Source organism: Nycticebus coucang, chromosome 15 (assembly GCF_027406575.1).
Source record: "Nycticebus coucang isolate mNycCou1 chromosome 15, mNycCou1.pri, whole genome shotgun sequence".
NCBI lineage: Eukaryota > Metazoa > Chordata > Mammalia > Primates > Lorisidae > Nycticebus > Nycticebus coucang.
The window spans coordinates 96,300,729-96,308,051 of NC_069794.1; the positions used below are offsets into that span (position 1 = coordinate 96,300,729).

The following is a 7,323-nucleotide window of genomic DNA, read 5'->3' on the forward strand; positions in this document are numbered from 1 at the left end:
TGTTATCCTCCTGCTTCATCAAAGGTTCCCATAAAGTTCCAACTCCTTTCACTGAACACCCATAAGTCCCATAAGATCCACCGTCTGCCTGTGACTCCAGAAAGTCCCCTGCTAGTCCCTGCTCTCTTCTTCCAGTCTCCTGACACAGCTTTTGAACTCCCTGCACTTCCCTGAGTAAGGGCAATGCTATTTCACGTATCTGTTACCTGGTTCTTGCTTGGAATGTCCCTCCTTGCTCCCTGAAAAGCTCTTATTAACTCTCCAAGTTTCAGTTCAAGTACCTCCTTCCCCGAGAAGCCTTCCCTGTTTCTAGAATATACCTCTATCATCCATACCCCTTAAGACATGAAAATGCAATTACAGATGTATTCACATCTGTTTTCTCTGCAAGACTGGTTATAAAACTTTTAAGGTCAAGAACCAGTATACTCATTTTGTATTCAAGGACAGTATTAGGAACACAGAACCAAACATATATTTTTAGGTGACTGACTCGCCCTCTCTAGGTCTGGTTCCCCATTTGTAAGAATGTTACCCAAATCTTCAATTCTACACTGAAGGTATTAACATATAGGAAAGTACCCTCCACCTTCCTGGAACTCAGCAGAATCCCATGTTTCTCTTCCCCTTTTACTGCTATACTAAAACCTATACTTTCTACCTGCTTTGTTATGCCAAGTAGAAGCCTGACTGATACTTCTGAGAGACTGACACCATGGTTTGGAGCTGGGGGCAAAGAAAAGTCTCTACTACTTGATGAAGGCAAGAATTCTCTTAGGGGCTAATCACTATATTAGTATTGATTCCCATCAAGAACAGGTAATCTCCACAGAGTCAGAGCCTGTGATACTCCACCAGGTTCACATTCATGGAAGGATAATCTTGTTTTAAAATAATTCCTGCTTGTGCACATACATTGCACTTACCACCACAGAAGTATGCAAAAAACATCTGAGATTAAATGTTTTATTTGTTCGTTTGTTTGTAGTTTTTGGCCAGGGCTGGGTTTGAACCCGCCACCTCTGGTATATGGGGCCAGCACCCTACTCTTTGAGCCACAGGCACTGCCCAAATTAAATGTTTTAAAAGAGAGTAAAATCATTGCATGCCCAACAGATTAAAAAACTAATGTTTAATGGCATTGCCAGATGTTGGCAAAGGTGCGGCTTAATAGCGATTTTTATACACAGCTGGTGGGAAAAAAATTGGGATAAACACTTTACAGAACAGTGGGACGTTATCAAATAATGTTGAGCATGCAGGTACCCTGAGCCCAAGTAATTCCAGCACTGTGTAGATACTCTGAGAAACTCTGCTGTGTGTGCCATGAAATATGCACAGGGTTGATTCATACTCTAGAGAAACCCTCATGAGTGTGCCAGGAAATATGCACAAGGGGGTTCATACTCTAGAGGAACCCTCGTGTGTGTGCCAGGAAATGTGCACACGGGGGTTCATACTCTAGAGGAACCCTCGTGTGTGTGCCAGGAAATATGCACATGGGGGTTCATGCTCTAAAGGAACCCTCGTGTGTGTACCAGGAAATATGCACAAGGTGTGTTTATACTCTAGAAAAACCCTCGTGTGTGTGCCAGGAAATATGCACATGGGGGTTCATGCTCTAGAGGAACCCTCGTGTGTATACCAGGAAATATGCACATGGGGGTTCATTCTCCAGAGAAACCCTCATGAGTGTGCCAGGAAATATGCACAAGGGGGTTCATACTCTAGAGGAACCCTCGTGTGTGTGCCAGGAAATATGCACACGGGGGTTCATGCTCTAGAGAAACCCTCGTGTGTGTGCTAGGAAATATGCACAAGGGGGCTCATCGCAGCCTAGCTTATGTTGTTTGAAGGGGAGGGAAGGAAGCAAGAGGATAAATGTGAAGAGAGTCAACAAGGAGGGGTACTGAAGAACTTCGTATATCTGAGCAATGTGCACCTTCATTGCCTAGATGGGGCTACTCGTTGTACTTTATTTCACAAGGGAGAGGGAGCAGAGGGGAGCAGAAGGGGAGAGAGGGAGGAGGAGGAAGGCAGGAAACCAGTGCTCACAAATCCAAGTAGAATATTTCACAACGAAAATGAATCAACTATAGGTATACCTTTCAACATAGATGAATCTCAGAAATTAAAGCTGGAAGGAAAAACAAACAATGGAATTCGTTTACATAAAGTTCCAAACCACACCAAAACTAAATAACACATTGTTAGAGATGTACCTGTATGGTAAAACCAAAGAGAAAAACACAGGAGTCATTTGCACAAAACTTAGGACAGTCATTCAGGAGAGAGGGCGGAAGAGTCGACCAGGAGGGGCACTGAAATATTTCAAAGGTAGGAGTCGTATTCAGTTTCTGAGCCTGGGCTGCTTGTATTTTTGTTATTGTTATATTATTGCTCTTCAAATTGGACATGTATGTGTATAGTCTCTTTTGTATTCAAGATATACTTTAGTTTTTTTAAGTACTTTTATTTAAAGAGAGGATTAGTAGCTCTTTCAAGGTCATACTAATGAGTAACAGAGCCCTGGAAGCCACCCCTGTCTGACCTTAAAATTCAAGGTTGTGCCTCACACGTACACGGGGTTCCCAAACAAGGCAGTCACATTAAAGTTGCAGTCTTCAATCCAGGGGTTCAGACTCCAGGGGTCCTCAAACTATGGCCTGCGGGCCACATGTGGCGATGTGATTGTATTTGTTCCCGTTTTGTTTTTTTACTTCAACATAAGATATGTGCAGTGTGCATAGGAATTTGTTCATAGTTCTTTTTTTAAAACTGTAGTCCAGCCCTTCAACAATCTGAGGGACAGTGAACTGGCCCCCTGTTTAAAAAGTTTGAGGATCCCTGCACAAGGAGTATCGTCCAGCCTGTCAGAGGAGGGAAATCCTGTCACATGCTACAATGCAGATGAAGCTTGAGGATGTGACGCTGAGTGAAATAAGCAAGTCACAAAAGTCAAACTCTGCCTGATGCCCCGCCCCGTGTGAGGCACTTAGAGTATCCAAAATCAGAGACAGAAAGTACGAGGGTGGCTGCCAGGGGCTGGGAGGGGAGAAGAAGGGGGAGTCTTGTTTGATGGATGTAGAGTTTCAGTCCCGCAAGATGAAAAGAGTTCTATGGATGAATGATGGTGACAGTTGTGCTCCCTCGTGTGTGTGCCAGGAAATATGCAGACGGGGTTCATACTCTAGAGGAACCCTCGTGTGTGTGCCAGGAAATATGCACACGGGGTTCATACTCTAGGGAAACCCTCGTGTGTGTGCCAGGAAATATGCAGACGGGGGTTCATACTCTAGAGGAACCCTCGTGTGTGTGCCAGGAAATATGCAGACGGGGGTTCATACTCTAGAGGAACCCTCGTGTGTGTGTCAGGAAATATGCAGTCGGGGGTTCATACTCTAGAGGAACCCTCGTGTGTGTGCCAGGAAATATGCAGACGGGGGTTCATACTCTAGAGGAACTGAAACTCTACATCCATCAAACAAGACTCTGCCCTGGGAGCAGAGTCCTTTCAGACCTGTGGAACTGGCTGCGAGCGACTGGGAAAAAAGAAATTATGAGTGGCCAGAGATAAAGAGACAGGACACATAGAATAGAGTTATTAAAAGGTCGGTACAGGGGACCACCGCTAGCTTGTGGGGCTCAGCGAGCAGCCCTGAGTGTTTGTTCCACTCAGCTTTTATTGAAAGCTATTTTCTCGTTTAACCAAGAGGGTCAGCTGAGGAAGGGAGTAAAAACTTCAGCAGTGTCTCGAGGAAGCATGTTAGTTCTTTTTCTATCTCTAATCATAAATTTAAGAGTCTGGGCAGTCTTGAGAAACCCAGAACCAGAGCCTTGAGTGGGGGCAGCCTCCTGTCTGCGGTCACTGCACACAGAACCCCTGGGGGAGGTTAGAACCCTTTAGTTTCTCTGTGCAGCAGACACAACAGCATCAGGCTCCTCCAAAGAATCAGTGGAAAAGAGGAATTTTCCCCTTATCTCCACCTGGAGGTGTTTCCCTCCAGGGTTAGGGTCCAAGCCCTCCTGCCCATATCTTGAGGCTCGAGCTAGTCCCTTCATCTCTGCCCTGGCCATAATACAAATTCCCACAATGGGCATTTGCTTCTGGAAGGTTGTTGACTTGGGCAGGGGTCAGCCTGGTTAATATTCCTTCCCAGGCTTTGTATGCAGCTTCTGCTTAGCTGCTTTCTTCAGAGGGCTCCCAGACCCAGCAGGGGTGTTTGTAAGCTGTATCCCTCGCAGGCCAGGCCTGCAGTAAAAGCAGAAACTGCTCAGACAAGTAAGTCAACACTTAGTTTAAAAGTAAGCTAGCTAAACTGATTTTATTTCAGCTTACTCAAGTTATTTCTCTGTTTTCCCCTTTTCTGGGGGTGCTTTCCCTTGCCAAGAATGGTCTTCGGTCCCCATCGTCCCTGAAGTTCTGTGGTGATGTGAATTCACCTAACGCCAAACTGTACATTTAGAAATGATTGAAATGACGAGCTTTGGGGCGGCACCTTTAGCCCAGTGGGTAGGGCACTGGCCACATACACTGAGGCTGGCGGATTTGAACCCAGCCGTGCCAGCTAAAACAACAATGACAACTGCAACCAAAAAATAGTTTCTGTAGTAGGTGGTGGTAGGCAGCAGGAGTCTGCTTGCCTTCAACAGAGGAAGGGTCCCCCAAAATAGAATAAATAGAGAGGACCCCAGACCCCAGGGAGTGGATGAAAAGAGACCAATATCCACAGCAAGGACCAAGATTTTTTAAAACTAAGAATTTTTTTTAAACTCTAAGTTCTCTGATTCCCTCTTAGTTGTCTATATCAGTATTTTCCAACCCTTTTTTTTTTTGTAGAGACAGAGTCTCACTTCACTGCCCTCGGTAGAGCGCCATGATGTCACACGGCTCACAGCAACCTCCAAGCTTTTGGGCTTACGCGATTCTCTTGCCTCAGCCTCCCGAGGAGCTGGGACTACAGGCGCCTGCCACAATGCCCAGCTATTTTTTGATTGCAGTTTGGCCGAGGCCGGGTTTGAACCCGCTACCCTCGGTATATGGGGCCGGCGCCCTACTCACTGAGTCAGAGACAACACCCTTTTTTATCTCATGGCACACTTGAATCTGTATTTCTGTGGCACATTTAAATTATGTTGATCAAAAGAATGAGTAAAAAAAAAGAATACACATACTGTGTTTTGAACTTCTTTTGAAAATAATTTAACTAATGATCTAGAAAGTTTTTCGGGTTTTTTTGCAGTTCTGGGCCGGGGCTAGATTTGAACCAGCCACCTCCGGCATATGGGGCTGGCGCCCTACTCCTTTGAGCCACAGGCACCACCCTGATCTAGAAAGATTTTCACGGCACACTTAAGATCCTGTCCTGGCACCAGAGGCCAAGGCACACTGTGGAAAAATCACTGATCTAAGTAAGAAGGTCATAGACTAAGAGAGACGTGAAGGGAAAATCTATAAATTAATACCCCATGATGTCCTATCTCTCAAATGTCAGATCCTTAATTGTTTTGTAATTTCCTCCATTGGTACTTTATTGCCATTTGCAGGTGAGATTTAGAAGGGTTCACTGTGACCTTGTGCAATTTATTTTTCTATGTGCCTCAGTTTCCTCATCTATAAATTAGGATATATTGACTTCACGGGGCTATAGTAATGACTAAACTTACATGTACAAGCAATGACAATCAGTTCCACCAGTGACAATGCCGTGGAAAGGACACCATTGAACCAGGAGGGTGTTGGTCACTGGCTTCCAACGGGCTTCCCACTAATTCTCTTGAACCATGAACACATCACTTTGCCTCTCTGGGCTTCCATTTTGTCATCTATAAAATAAGAGTGTTAGACCAGCTGGTTGCTAAACTCCCTCCTGCCCCTCAAATTAATCATCCATGATCATGCTGTAAGTCAACTCCGCAGCCCCCTGGGCTCCCCAGGCTCCAAAAGATGAAGCAGAGACTGGGTGCTCCTTCCCTGGCTGTCCCCTTGCTGGCCTGTCTCACCCCTCGGCTCTGGAGTAGTGTGTGATCTGACTTGGTAAACTGTGAAGCAAGGTATAGTAAGGTGTGCTCACAGCACCCCCGGGATCATTCTCACCAGAAAATAGGAAGACAACATGATCAGAACCACAGGAGGGAACCGACCAAGCCCACAAGGGAGGGAGGGGGGACACCAGGGCAGTGACAGTCTCTGATACGAAAGTTTTAAAGGGTGCAGAACCCAGAGCTTCATTAGGACTGGGCTCCATTTAAGATTAGTTTTGGTTTTGCCAGTTACGTTTTTAGCAGACATCACCATATCATGTTAAAGGAGTTACAGACATTACAGCCATGAGTTCATTCTGAGGTCTGGAAAGAGGAAAAGGGGAAGTGAAGCTGCCCTTCTCTGTGGGTCTCCACAGTGGGAGTAGTAGAGGGCAGGTGAGTTTGGAAGGAAAGGCAGGAGTGGGGACAAGTGAGGCAAACAAGAAGCCTCAGCAGGTGCAGATGGGTCCCTGAAACAGGCCCCCGGGGCTCTCTGCTCCCTGGGATCCCACCTCTGTGTGCCCATAGCTCTCAGAGCACCTCTTCAGTGCCCCACGTCAGATGCTCGCAGGCCACAGCCTGCACTGCACTGCCAGGCCCTGGGGGTCCCCAGCACCTAGGCACTGGCCAGTTCCTGGTTATGTTCTTGGCAACAAAGGCAGCAATTCATTTCAGCGAAAGGCAAGGATTGGGTAGAGTCCTAGCTGGGCATTATTTTTCTGGTGGCACCTGTGGCTCAGTGAGTGGGGTGCTGGCCCCATATGCCGAGGGTGGTGGGTTGAGGCCCAGCCCCGGCCAAACTGCAACAGAAAAATAGCCAGGCATTGTGCCTGTGGTCCCAGCTACTCTGGAGGCTGAGGCAGGAGAATCGCCTAGGCCAGGAGCTGGAGGTTGCTGTGAGCTGTGATTTCACAGCACTCTATTGAGGGTGACGGAGTGAGACTCTGTCTCTAAAAAAAAAAAATGAGGATTTTTCCAGATAAGAAAGCAGGAAAGTGTTGCAAACCAAGAATGGCAAGGAGAGAAGGGAAAAGCCTGGTAGGAGTAAAGACAGGAAGTCCAAGAAGGGACAGTGCCAGGCTGACGACTGGTTCACCACTAAGGGTAACTGAGACAGCACGCAGAGAATGGGGGGCTGAGATGCTCTCAGGCTCAGGAGGCTCCCAAAGGGAGGCAGCCCACGGTGCGGGGCTGAGGCCAGGCATCCGAATGACCCACAGAGGACTTGTGGAGCAGGAGGAGGAGGGCCAAGGACTTGGCTCAGAAGACAGGAACCTTGCAGAGAAGGAGACAGTAAGG

The 7,323-nt window shown here is 46.9% G+C and overlaps 1 long non-coding RNA gene across 1 annotated transcript; it reads right to left on the minus strand.

Annotated features, from left to right (window-relative positions):
• Positions 1-2,926: 2,926 nt before the first annotated feature.
• LOC128566317 (uncharacterized) lies at positions 2,927-5,768 on the minus strand. Its single transcript, XR_008374553.1, has 3 exons — positions 5,668-5,768; positions 3,487-3,542; positions 2,927-3,149 (listed from the first exon to the last, which is right to left on the minus strand). It is a non-coding gene; the product is annotated as an uncharacterized LOC128566317 (long non-coding RNA).
• Positions 5,769-7,323: the final 1,555 nt, after the last annotated feature.